Here is a 15,237-nt window from a genome sequence, read left to right on the forward strand (position 1 = left end):
TTTGGAATTATCTCCACAAAGTTCGCCATTGGTTTCAATGGATCATAATAACATCTCATAAACTCTGGTGGAAAAAACAATAGAACAAAATTAGTGCGAAAATGTAATCAAATGAGTTCTACATGTTTGAAAAGAGTATTCTAGGTCTTGTTTCTTTATATATACATATTACAAAAATCTGTCACGCAAACAGAGTTGTGTAGACTTTATATATCCACTGGTCTGCACATATTTTTGACCAGAGATGATCAGTTGGTGCCAATATAAATTTGTTAAACTTATGATCAAATATGGAGTGGCGAGAAGAAATGTGTATGTATGTATGTGTTACTTTTAAAATATGTTCGGGTATTTTTCTTTCTTCTCTCATTTTTTTTAAATCATTCATTACATATCTCTTATTAAGTAAATGGATAAAAGTGTTCGCTAATTGAAATGTATGCATTCACATTTTCTACCGTCTGACCAAGCACAAGGCATGTTGTTGAAAGCTCCGGTGAGGTTTGCATTTTCTGTGTGCCTTATGAAACACGTTTGGCTTTCTCTGACTTGGCTGTGACATCTGGATGCAATGTGTGCTCCCCAAACCTGTATACATATGCACACAAGTACATATACTTGGACAGTCAAGGAAGAATCTGAACAATTGAACTTTTCATTCAAATTAAATTACATACTTGTTGCTGCTTTGTGAAGACTACAACCACATGCTTGACTTTTACTTTGCCTAAATTAAAAAAAAAGACCAGACACACAGCTCAGTCACAAAATCAAATCTACAAACACTTTGTACTTGAACTTTCAGTACTTTGGAAATTGAACTGCTCAATCTTATATATCTTCATATATATATATATATATATATGAGAAAGAAAAAATGCAATTTTTGTGTATTCAATCCTGAAGTTCTTGAGCACACATCATACACACTAACAGTCAAGTTCCTTCCACCGGTCCCGGTTTTAATTTATGGAAAAGGAGGCATCTTAAGATTCTCCATAGTACTCCTGGCCACCGGTGTCTCTTCATCCATCAAGTGGGAAGTTGACGCCCAACTGCGGTATTCCATGACACCAGGGCTGTTTCCCGTCAAAGCACACCTGTAAGATCTCTTTCACTACATTTTTGTGCGGTGTGACAGAGGTTTTATTGTCTCACGCCTCTGCCGTTTGGACTGATTTCATTTTGGAGGAATTTAACTTTGAAATCTGTTTCTCTCACCTTCTTTTATTGTTAATCCCGTCTCAAGGTCGTGCACAGCTGACCAGTCTAGTGTGCGGCGGGAAAAGCACACATGGTACATTTCATGTTTAATCCAATCAACATATCTGGACGGACATTTTGTTGGAATGTTTTATATCTATTTTGAGAGAGCATTTCATTGTAAACCTCTGCAGCTGGCATCGACTCAAAGTGGTATGGCGATATCAACAAGACATGCTTTAATCAGAAGACCGCCAATCTTATGTTACTGAGTGCATGAAACAGCTTTCCTGTGCTCCTTTATGTGTGTGTGTCTGTGTGTGTGTGTGGTAAAGGGATACTTTACACACAGTGTGGTTGCAAAGCAAAGTTAGACAACAATTTACAGGAATGATAACTCCCAAAGCAATCAGCCAGTAAGTCTGCATGGCCTTGCAAATTGAAATGATTATCAATTAGAATCCATGTCAATCATTGACATGCAGCATCTCATTCTGACAGCACTTATTATTATTTTTATTTTTATTTTTTTGCACATATCAAAAGAGTCAAAATTTCTTGGCTTGTAAATGTATCACAAATAGAAGACGATGACTCTCTGTACTCTACGGTAATCCGTCCTAAATTGTGCACCGATGGAAATTTCCTGAACTGAACTCAACACATTGACAAGCTGACTACTTCTGTTTTTGTTCAAACGCTGGATACCGTTTAGGTTGTATCAGCGCCTCAGTGACCAAAGAGGATTAGCTGTATTGAGGTTTTTAGTTCAGTAGATGATGACTTTATAACACACTTTGGACACAACAGTGTTAAACTCATTAAATAATATCAAGTTCAACTTTCGTCCGTCAGAGTTTATTAATTGATTTTCAGGCTAAAAATACCTCAGTTGTTGTTCTCCTTCACCATTGAGACTTGCCTACATTCGTTTAGTCCGTTTGTATAATTTTTATTTGTCTGGAGGAAGAGGGTGACAACAATGATAAGGTACAAGAGCTTTCAGTATTCCATTTGCCAGAAGACTAACAGTCGACATTGAATTCTCAGCTGTCCTCTGCCCCAAATCCAAATGTAAACGTTTCTTACTTTGGACATAGATGTGCATGCGCACATACACGGCGTTACGTCATTACCCTTCTTTTGATATGAATCCAGGGCAATTGTTCAACCGCATTTCGGCAAGCAGGGGCAATTCTAAGATGAAGGTGTGTTTATGATGCCCCCCAGCATTTTGTAATGCACTGACACCAGCATATCCCCATGGACTTATTTTAATAGATTTCCACATTCCATGGAAATCAGCACATTCAGTAAATGTAATCAGTGATTCCGAATGCATATGCATAGAAATGAGACCCACCTTATTATGAGGAGGAATGAATGATATTACTGCCTCTTTGCTCCCGAGTGCACTTTGCTTCAAACTCAATACTAGTGGTTTTAAATGAAATACAAAACAAAACGTGTGTGAACTCTCAAACAATATCATTATTTCCAAAGATAAATACCTTCACGAGAAATTGGATTTCTTTTTTTATTGCCTACATATATATTGGACATTGCTTTTTTGTTTCCGCTGAAATGGTAAGGGCCTAACTTGTCTCCAAGCATGGGGAAATGACATTTCATATAATTTAGATTGTGACGTCATCGCAGATTAAATTGAATGTGGGTAAACCTGGAACGACATTCTCCTGCTCATTAGTGTAAAACATGACACGATATTTAATTATAGGCATGGAAAAGGATCTTTCCAGGACTTCTAGAGTGAAATCAAACTGGATGTAAAATTGCAAATGTCCATTGCGGACAATTGAAGTTTGTCTATCTTTTGCACTGCTGCTTGAATAGATCTTTTTTTTTATTTTGGCATTACTTCAAAGTTAAATAAATGTGAATGTTTTTACGTGGTGGAAAAAAATATCTTTCAATAAAAACAACTGATGAAAATACGGTACAGGTATTCATTTTTTCCAGGTGAGATCACATTCATTGTATTTCCCATGTCCCATCGGTTTTGTTTTCTGAGTTGTGACGTATTCCACCATCAACATTTTTGATTAAAAATATGTTTGAAGTAATTTTCATTTAATTTTATATTATTTTGTAACTGCATTGTGTGTGTATGTGTGTGTGTGTGTTTTAAAGTATTTCATGCAATACATGTTTATAACACCACGTCAATCTCATGGTGACATGGACTGTTCCGGAGAATATATGAAGTGGAAATGCAACAACAGGACACAGAGACAAAAAGAGAATCATAATGTCTATATCCATCAGTATGACACAAACCAGAATGCTTCATGCATCATAGGCTTGAAGTGCTTCTGTATGGCAGGTTCAACAATGATGCACAATGGCATAGAGCACATACAAAGAGACAGCTTAATAGGGAAGGAGTCTGTGGCTCACAACCTGCTTATAGTTGTCTAAACTTTGTTTTGGTTCTGAAATGACATCAATCAACGTGATCACTAAAACAAAATTCTATTTTTGACTATTTCTGACTTAGGGCGTAGGACAAATCTGAATGGCTTCCACCATGAATTTGTTGAAACAACTCACTCATTTTATGGAGCAGAAGTCTGTCGGTGTATCACATCTTGGCTTGGCAGGAAGTCATTGGTAGTGTAATGGTTCTTCGAGCATAATTAACTATAGTCTAGCCAGTTTGTAAGGCAACCAATCCAGGATGTAGCCAAATGTAGCCTTTGGTCACATCAAAAATGAAAACTCTTAATATTTCACCTTTGGGGAGATGCCTCCATGTTTTCCGTGCCAAAACTGACTATGAAATGTAATGATAGCACACACTTATGACTGCACTGATTCAGCCTTCCCAATCTCCCACTTGCTTTTTATTTATGGACCTTTTAAGGACTTGTGAAGGCTAATTGAGCCATTTTTTAAGGACTTTTTCTTCATTCAGCAGGGGATTCACGGTGGATTTAATGAACAGAAAGCCACATGTCACTGAGCTGGTGTTCAAATCATTGCTGCTAAAGGAAGGGCACATCTTTATTTTTAGGGGCAATCAGCTAACCCTTTTTTTGACATACTGGATGTCAAATTAGCCCGAAATGACCCGAAGTGATCACGTGATCATCATCGGAAGGCATGTAGCCCGACAGCGGGGTTTGAGGGGAAGGCCGCCAGGGGCACTTTCCAACAAAACTATGAATTTGAAGGGTGGGGAAAATGACACACAAATGAAATGAACACCACAGGTTAATTTTAAAGGATTTTTATTGATTTTAGAAGCTTTTCCTGAAAAGTAAGGACAATTAAGAACATAATTTTACGACTTCTTTTTTTATGGATTTTTATGAACTTCGAGGACCCGTGGGAACCCTGTGATTGATACTCAAACACAGAGCACATACTGAATACAGTAGAGACAGACAACCACCTCATGCTACTTATCATAACTGGGGTTGTGGGTGGGTTAAGACCGATCCAAACGGATGTCAAAAACAACCATCCACACTCATCTTTACAGGGATAATTTAAGAGTCCTCAATTATCCTAAGCAGCACATTTGTTGGGAATGAGGGAGTTAGCCGAAGTCCCTGAAAATCCACACAAGCACGGGGAGAACATGCCAACTCCACACAGTAAGGCCAGCGTCCAGACTGGAACCTGCAACCTCAGAACTCTGTTGGGAATCGGATAACGACTCGTCCAGCAGGACACCCCGATGCCCGACATATCTTTTGGACTTATGCCTTCACTTTTTCCTCATCAGACCATTACACAATGAACCTTACTCACATCTTAAATGTCATGTGTTTTATGAAATCAGCTGAACTACTCATGGGGTTAATTACGGTGTACTCACATTGCTAGCCGGCATTCACTCTGTGCTGCCTCATTCAGACTTGAGCATGTTTGCGGGTGCAATTAATAATATCTTGTTGCTTCAACTTTGTAGACTTTGGGAATTACTTTTTTAAGTTTATATAATGCAAGGTGGTGGTTACTAATGTTAGTGCATGAACAATTGTGGCGGGCCCAGGCACACATCTGCTGATATTATGGGAGAGTATTGCTCTCAAACTAAATTGGAACGCCCTCACTCGTCAAAGGAAACTGACTTGTGGTATCAAGTGTGCCCTGATACAAATTGACTAACATGACTGACCTCCAGAGACAATTACATTTTTGTGACGTGGATATTTACTATGATCTAAAATGTGTTTATATGGGATTAGTTTGTTGTCACACAGACATATCCTCAAATATCAATTGATGCATACATTTACAAAGAGATTGGTTTTGAGAGAGACACTTTTTTTTGGGAAGGAGTTGCTTTTGGAGAAACATGGACAATATACTGTCGAAGACATCAATTAAATCTGAAGTAAAAGATCCATCCATTTTAGGATCCGCTTATCCTCACAAGGGTTGCTGGGGGTGCTGGAGCCTATCCCAGCTGTCTTCGGGCAGTAGGTGGGGGACACCCTGAACCGGTTGCCAGCCAATTGCAGGGCCCACAGAGACGAACAACCATCCACGCTCACACCGAGGGACAATTTAGACTGTTCACTCAGCTTGCCATACATGTTTTTGATATGTCGGAGGAAACCACAATACCCGGAGAAAACCCACGCAGGCCCAGGGAGAACATGCGAACTCCGTAAAATGTTTCATACTATTTTTATATAATCTGGTAATCGATTTCAAAATTTAATATGGGTTCATGCAAAGTAAAAACAAGTAAAATGTAACTCACTTCCAATTCTATCAAACGCTCTCTTGAGTCACGGCTGGACACTGGATAGCTATTCCTTGTGTCAGGCAGAACAGAACCTTTTTACATCATGCCTGTCAACCCTGCTAATATTTCTCTCACCCTTGCTGTCCGTCTATTAATACTGCTCTTTCCCACTTCCTCTGCGTCTTTATCTCTCCATCAAAGTGTGAGACTGTCTCCAGTTTTGCCTTACGTGACTGGGGCTCATATCAGTGAGAATAATTTATAAAAACATGAATAAGAAATGCAGCGGTGTTTCCAATGATTCAAATCTGGAATGGAAACAGTCTGAAATATTTGGACAGTGCTGGATTGAGTGGTCTGTGTTCACCGGTCCGTTGTTAGCAAACGTGTCAGCAAAACCAGCTGTCAGAAATACCCATGAGTAATTGGATGTAGACTGGAGAGACAGGGAAGAAAGGTAAAAATGAGGGAAATAATGGGAGGGGAAAAAAATGAAGCCTGTGTAAATGCCGACAGTTTTGACTTTATTCTGTGGACAGCTTGCTTTGTATTTAAATGATCAGTAAACATTCTTCGGAAATTAAAAGTGTAAAATTTGTGATAAATGTATATTCTAACGAATCATGACAATCAATTCCATTCACAAATTTGTATAGTTATTTGTGACATGGAGCTTTGGCACATTTGCCAGAACTATAACTTGCTGTTGTTGTTAGGTCGATGTGTTTTGTGATAATGTTTTATTTTTACCCATGGAATGCAATAAAAGGCTTTAGTGCAGATCGAAACACCTCAAATCCGGGTGAGAGTAATTATACTCTCAAAAAAACTCATTTTATTGCTGCTAATTTTCAATGAGCAAAATGTAGCGAAAACCGCTCAATCAAAGAACAGGAGAAGTAGTTAAAAAATGCAGCTGAAACAAAGTATTGTACAAAAATGAAAAGTCAACATCAAAGTTAAATAATAATGTTAATATGCAGAAAATGACCTATTTTCTTTATGTATTATTAATAAGTGTATAGGACTAATTATTTAACTTAACGCATGTGCAAAGGGGTGGCCCGGTGGTCGACCTGTCGACCTCACAGTGCAGAGGTTCCTGTTTGGAGTTTGCATATTCTCCCCGTGCCTGCGTGGGTTTTCTCCGGGTACTACGGTTTCCTCCCACATTCCAAAAACATGCAATAACTTGCATGGCAGGTTAATGGAACACTCTAAATTGTCCCTAGGTGTGAGTGTTCGTCTCTGTGTTCCCTGCGATTGGCTGTTCACCGGTTCACGGTGTCCCCTGCCTACTGCCCGAAGACGGCTGGGATAGGCTCGAGCATGCCCCACAACCTTTGTGAGGATAAAGCAGTTCAGAAGATGGATGGATTTAACTTAACACTGCTATACTGACCCATTATAATGTTTTTATCAAGGATTGGCTGGACAAGAAATTATCCAAGAAGAACTGCATCTGCCTCCCCGGAAAATTCACCAATCTGTCTAACAGCTCTCAAACATGAGCTCATCAGCTTCCTTTGGAGAGCCAAGGGATGGCAAAGAAGATGCTCAAAGGTATCATTGCTCTCATGACACAACCGTCAGGACAGTCCGTCATTCAGAGCATGTACTTTTATTTTATTTATTGGCTTGGAAGTGACGGTGAGAGGCTTTAGGAGAGGCAGAGTTTTCGATTTGGCCACGGGGTTATGGTGAAACAGCCACTGCGGACAGTGAACATATGCTGGACTTCTATTTTAACAAAAGGGTTACTTCCGTGGTCTCGCCATGATGGACTTCTCAGGTAGCTATAAATGAAGCCGTTTTGGTATCATCTCATTGGTTAAGTCTACTACACATTATTTTGAAAACGAATCATATATTGAGTGATAGGGAGTAATCATCAGCTGAGTCCCGCGGGACGGCACAGTTGCTCCTCTGTATCAGCACATATTTCAGTAACTCTGCATGCCATAGTGTCATTTGTGAAGGGGATGGATTTCAGCACCTGTGTAGGATCATTCTATCACAGTGCCCTCCTTAAATGGTACAGTGTACTAAACTTTTCTCCATTCGTGAACAGCTGTCAGCAAAGAGATGTCACACAACAGCTTGTATTACTTTTGCAATTCTTCTAAATTACCCAATGGCTGGCGTGAAGGGACATTTGGTGTGAACCTTGGTATTGTTTTTTAACATGTGAGTGTGCTAAAATACAATCTCACATACTTTAGATCAGACATGCGACACCGGCTTAGTCTGGCACAGCTTAGTTTTGTGGCCCACACATTAAAATTGTTCATCACTGCTGTCGATTGTCTACGAGCATACCTGTATGTTTCTTGTTTTTTTCTATTAACAGCTTCTATTTCTTCTGTTGACTGTTAATGAGAGAGCCACTGTTGATTGAGTATCTCAAAAGGTGCAACTTCTCGGAAATGATGGTGATGAATGTCGTTTCTGAGAAGATGTTTCCTTCTCACTGTGGGATGTCTGACAAGATAGATTATATACCAGTACTTGGTTCCTGATGTCCACTGTGAAGAAAAGTAACACTGTCTCCAAAAGCCCTTAAAACCATCATCTGAAAAATGTTTCCCGATTCGAAAACCATCTGTTCCTTCGTCAAAATGTCCTGTGAGTATTTATGAATGCTATGGCAGCTGCGTTATTTTGATATCATGGGCTGATGTCTGTATTTTCTGCCACGGGATTCCTCCGTATGGATTTCATCCAGCATCCGTGCAACCAAGACAGACGCAGCAGCTCCAGTGGGGAGGAACTAAGTGGCGTGCAAGCAAAAATGTCCCAAGGAGGAAGAACAATGAAAGTGGATTTATGCTGCGTGTGTGTGATGATATGATACCACCATAAGAATGCACACATTCTGACATTAGAAGAAAACAAGGTTCAGACTAAAATTTTGTCCCACAAAGCAATGGTGAAACATTGATCGTAACAGATCTATCAATCAGGAAATATAGTCTCTGGCCATCTAAAAAAGACTTTTAGTTATGCCTTCAGGAAAAATCAATGCAGACGACTGCTCCAAATTTGCCTCATTGACCAAAAACCATAATGTAAGCAAATATAAATGATTGTATATGGCATAAAAGTTAAAGAATCTGTAATAAATCTATAGATCCATGTATTTGACATATTTTAAGGGAATTACTATGTCGGTTAATTATGCTGGCCCAGAAACAGGTCAGAAGTTTTTTACCATATAGGGAAGAAAAAATGATTAAACTTAGTCTGAAGGTTGGATCCAGTCAGGACACAGAAAACAATGCGGGTTTGTAAGCTGTAAAAAAACAGCATGCATATAATAACACTGTAAAAATAAAAACACTTGAAGTCGATTAGAATACAATGCGGGTTTGGAAACTGTAAAAAAAAAAAAACAGTTTGCAAAAATTGCACTTGGATAAAAAATCTGCAATGTCGCAAGTCTGCAAAAGGTGAACTGCAATATAGCGTGGGGCCACTGTACTTTGTCTCAGTTGGTAGTCATGAGTCTAAGATATACTGTATCGTGGGGTTTCACAAGGGTCCATTCTTAGACCACTTCTATTTAATATCTGACTCTTGCTGAAATTACGAATGATCACGACATCTCATCAAATTTCTGCATATGACACACCAACTGCTCAAACTGTCAGTTAATTTAAATCAGGGTTAAAATAAATATTGTTTAATGCAACCTTCTTTTGAATCCATCATTTGCAGGGTTTATCCCAGCTCACCCGTGACCATGAAGACTATAAGTAGGAGAAAATGAATAGAGTAATGACAGCGAAAGTTAAAATCTGTATTTTACGTCAAACATCAATCATGATGTAACGCATAGACTTCAGCTAAATTCAGATGTCACTTCAGAGCTCCATTCAGCTGGTATTACAGTATTAACTTTCATTGACTGAAGTGCACTGGAGTTGACTGTTTACTGCAAATTTTAGGTACAAGCTAATGAGCTAGCTGGCAAATGGCAAACCTTTGTCACGGCAGAACGAGGCAGTGTTGAGTGTGTAGTATCGTCACATTCATGCATTGTAAATCCATCTTTATGGGCTTTACATTTCACTGAATATAAGATACCACAATTTTAAAAGGCAAAATTATACTGCTGCGTCATATTTTCACCCAAGCTGCATTTTTGTTGTTGTTTTGCTGTGTAAAAAGTCTCACTCGATTGAAATTCTTGGTCCTCACACAATGAGGCTGTTTATTTCATTTCCCATAACTGCTCTGTTCACCAAATGCAGCAAGTCCAGTAATAGCTCTCTGTCTTCGGGTGGAATCCTTCCCCTTTCCAATGCCCTCCTCCACACTGAATCGCAATTTAAATGCCATTCATTTCACATTTTTGAAATCTCATTAACTGGGTATAAAGATCCACAGAAATACATTGTAAATAGAATAGCTAGGCTCTGGATGAAGGATAATGTATTCATGATTAGTCACCTTTTCTTCCCCACTTCCATCTTCCCAACACAGCACAGTTAAATGTACGTGAGTGTCAGTAGTCACTGTTAGGATGAAGCTCTTCCATACACCTCATCATCTTTGAAACAGACACAAGTGAATGCAATAGAAAGTAAATGAATTCATCTACTCCAAATCTGCTCCACTAAACTTAAATGGGATTCCGAGAATTATAGTGTTTAAAAAAAAACAAAAAAACGTTTTTTCCTCATCATCAGCTCTGACAGCATGATGGAATCGTGGTTAGCACGTCTAGTTCACAGCCAAGAGGGTTTTTTTTTTCTCGGAGTACTTCCACTTTCTAAAAGCATACATTTTCGATTCACCGATTTCTTCAAACAGGTGAATGTTTGTTGAGAAAAAAATAAAAATAAAAATGCAAACAAAAATTGCAGTGTATACGCTAACTGTTCTTTTAAAAAACTGGAACAAAATTCACTAAAATTAATCATTTGTGTGACTTGTTATTTGCTGTTGTGCTCATTTTTGAGTGGAACCAGCAATCTGGTTTGATATAAGGGAAGAATGGAAAGAGCCAAATACTACTACAAAAAAAACAACAATAATATATATATATATATATATATATAAAAATACAATAAATTCTTTCTGGTGAGACAATCCATACCAGAGGTGGTATTCACAATAATTTTGCTCACTCAACAAAATTCAGCAAAGAATTTTTACATTATTAAGGATAAGATGTACATCTTCTGATACTTATTCAGTTTTACACATTGGTTGTGCCTATTCCTTTTCCTCAAATCAAACCCACTGTCTGTCAGATTGGGGGCAAAGGAATATGCGGTTGTGTGAGGCCAACAAAAATCTGGCCAGGAGTCAGGAGCTTTATGAAGACCCTGAGGTGGTTCCCGACTGGAGCCCAGCCACTTGTAATCCATTACACTGTGACACTTGGTTGGGGCAGTCTCAGTTCCCATGCTGCGGGTCATATTTCATCGGAAACATACTTCACAACATAAAGATTATAAATCATTTTTATTTAAAGAGTTTGTGCAGTCTGTTTCAAACATGCTTCCTTCAAATCACGTTTCACGTGTGTTGTCATTTTGTAGTAAAAGTGTTATTATTATAAAAGTGTTATCTCAGTTTTGCTTTACGAAAAGTGAGCCACTGCTAGTGTCGCCTAAATTCCCATGAAGTGACGATGTGAATGTGAGTATGTGCAAATAGCTACGAGTCCAGGGTGGAGTGTACCTTTCACCTTTCATCAGCTGGGCTAGGCTTCAGCTCACCACAATACCACAAGTGGTATCGACAATGGATCATTGAATGAAGTTAATGATGTGATGGGAAATGAGGGGTGAGAAGAGACAAAGCAAAAATAAATAAAGTCTTTGAATTACACATTAGCTGTAAAATCCAACACTCTTTTGTTTCTAAAGAGAGAGAAGATTGAAAAGACCAAACTCAAGAATTTAGCTCCAAGAATAAAACAATATATGATGACACCAGACATATAATTACTGCTGCATATTTCGCCGTCTTGAGTAGCACCATGTCAGTATTATTTATTGTAGTTGTTGTATTTAAAAGGCTTAAAATGTTGAAATGGCAACACAAAAAGCAAAACTATCCACAATGTGGAGAAACTGAATATTTTGGTCTCAGGGGATCTACTGGTTGGGTAACTGGCAGCTCGGGGGCTGCATGTGGCCTGCAAATGCACTTTCAGTGGCCCCTTGATTTATTTTCCAAAAATAAAACTTTCAATTTTTTTTACACCCCCCCCAAAAAAATTTTTTATTAAAAACATGCTGATGAACACTGAATATATTATTCCATAAAAGATGGGGAGAAATATGGGGGTAAAAAAATCCCAGGAAAAATTGTTCTGCAGTTTTGTGCTGAACAATTGTTTTGAACAATTGGTTTGCTTCAAACCATTTTTGTTGGGTTATGATAGTAGATCTTTTTAACATGCATTGGAAAATGTATTGCAAAACTACAATATATTAAGTGCACGTATTTTGAACGCTTGCACGAATTTTGTCTATGTTTAAGATAGAATTTTTGTGGGCACCTACAGCATTTAAGTTGTCCAACCCTGATAAGATATCCTTTATTTGTCCCATCTGGGGAAATTTACATTCTACACATATCAAAAACATACTTGAAATTTCACAAAAGTGACTACATGAATAAACGTTAAAATAAAACGTTTTTCTATCTGCGTTAAATAGTTTCGAAATTGTACACATTAAGAAGTGTGTGTTCTGCATTCTACTGAGTGTTCCAAACCAATTGACAAAATCATTGTGGTGTAATGCGAGGTGCTGGTTAAAGACATTTCGCTCTGTCTGGCCTGACCAGACGATCTGATATGCACACAATGCAATACATCTTAATGTCAACAGCACAATTGCATTTGACTTGTAGACTACACACAACTTTCCACTTTTGATTATGATAGCAGGAATTGTGCTGAATGCACTTACCGTATCTGCACTGGCCCGCACACGGTTTCCTCTCTCAGTTATCCAATCGAGTAAATAACATTATCAAACTTTGGGAGCCATCTAATCAATTTCTGTGTTATTTGTCGACAGGGCAAAGTAGAACATGGAGTCAAGATCATATTTCGTGGTGCACTGACTCGACTTAGCTCAGACAACATCATCCTATTTGCTCATCATAGCCTGTGAGCTATTTCGCAAGGTCAAAAGAATAACTTACAAAGAAAAAAAACTGACCATGTTTTTTGTTAGCCTTTGAAAATAAGTCTATGGAATGAGAAAGAGAGACTAACACATTTTACCACGAAATGTAAAGTGCATGCTCAATATCTCCTATCACAGTCCACAATTCCTGACCATTAACATAAAGTGTGACTAAGCCCTCAGAGACAAATTAATTTTCCCACATTTCAAATTATTTTCACCTCACCTCCGTTCCAATGTGTGCCACAGATGTTTGCATAAGGCATAATGTCTGCCAAGGCCTGACAAATGCCTCTTTTAATAATTGGATATTAGCTCCCTCTACTGGCCACATCTCTTGCTCCTCAGCTGCTATTATGCATTTTTGAACTTATGAATACAATACAAGAAGTGTGTGTATTTAAATTGCCTTTTTTATCTGTTAAATAAATGCAGCAAGAAAATAAGTCACGTTTTCAATGCTGAAATCTCATTCAGTTCCCGGTTCGGATCCACACTGCGGCAATTGTCACATCGGTTTGGTGTGCTCAAAGCTTGCTATCGGCCTGCTTTTGGTGCATTAGCAAAGTTAGATGAAATCTCACAAATAACACAAGCACAGCTCACACTTCAACGGTGACCGCTAGAAAAGAACAGTATGTTCGAGCTTATGCTAGAGCTGTGAAATTTCTTCAGATGTGCGTTCATACTTTTGGAACGAAGGACTTTTTGAGGAGGGTAGCCTAAAAGCAGAAAACATACATTGAATATTTTCCTCACTATTTAGTAGGACAAAAGTATTTTCATTGCACCTTGATCCTATTCTCTGTGCTTTGTTGTTGCCATGTTTTGTTGTAAGAGTTACTAGATTAAAGTGTATGATTTTTTGGGGGGGGATACCACCATCGCAGTAAATATGTATTTAATCATAGCATAAATATTAGAGAATCAGGAGAGACTATACTCAGACTAAAGCTACGTTCTATAATTAGTGAGATTAGAACTGCCTTACACACTGCATACCTGTCAATCTCGGTTAATAGCCGCCCTTATAAATGATTACGATTCCCCCTACAAAGCAACAAAAATGCGTACAACGGCTTACCGCGCATGCGCACATCATGCTTTATCAATCCGACCGTACGCAGCGATGAAAAAAAAATATACGATTGAGGATTACTTTTGCTGGTTTGCCGTGACAATAGTAGCGATCTACGACGGTATTGTCGTTGGCTACCAGCAGGTGAGACGATCTGGATTTGAGCCAAAATGGTCTTTGTGAGATTGGATCACAATTGCCCCCCCCCCCACCCTGTGTAAAAGTTGTAATACGCCGTACATGATTTGAAATGATCAAAAAATGCATAAAATACGGGGAAAACTTACAAGTTGACATGTATGACACTGCAAAAAACTAGTGCGAGGTGGTATGAACAAAATTTCTAGCTTTGAGTTTTCAAATGGGCCTAATAAAACCATGCAGTAACGACAACTTGGTCTTTAGGTGGGGAAAAAAATAATAAATGGATGCAAAGTGGGGGCTGTAAAAATGACATGTGGTGGGAAGACATTTTTCAAGAGAGACTTGAGGGGAATGTGTGAATGAAGCTGGCTGATGGCCTTCAGTTGGTATCAACAATTGTTCAACAAAGGTTTCTTTCCTGCCATTGTAAAGATTGTCCTTACCTGCCATTAACTATTTTTAAAAAATAAGTACAATTCAGTGATACAACTGCAATCTACAAAGTGGACGATTCTCAATCTGATTCAAGGGTAAGTAAAAAAAAAAAATCAGCCTTTGTCAATCTCATTTAGAGTCAATGATTACTGTACATTCAACTGGCAATTATGTCAGTGAACACTGGATGGCATTGTTGCTGCTCTGGAACCTGTATTATGTATTTATTTATTTATTTTTGGGGTGAGGTAATACAGCACAGTATGCTTGACGAGCAGCATAGTCATATATTGTCATTTCCTTTCCATTTTGAAGAGCACGCGCTAAAGACATTTATGTTCTCCTTTAAAAATGTCACCCCAATCAGTGCAAGGCTGAGGAAAAAAAACCCACAACGTTTCTGATGCCTCTGAAATGCCAGTAAATACCTGGCAGAAATCCCACATGGCTCCTCTACTAGACCCAGGGGATCCTTGTAAATAACATGTTCCCTAAATAAA

This window comes from Hippocampus guttulatus, chromosome 11 (assembly GCF_054856545.1).
Source record: "Hippocampus guttulatus isolate MCC_2025c chromosome 11, RoL_Hgut_1.0, whole genome shotgun sequence".
Taxonomy (NCBI): domain Eukaryota; kingdom Metazoa; phylum Chordata; class Actinopteri; order Syngnathiformes; family Syngnathidae; genus Hippocampus; species Hippocampus guttulatus.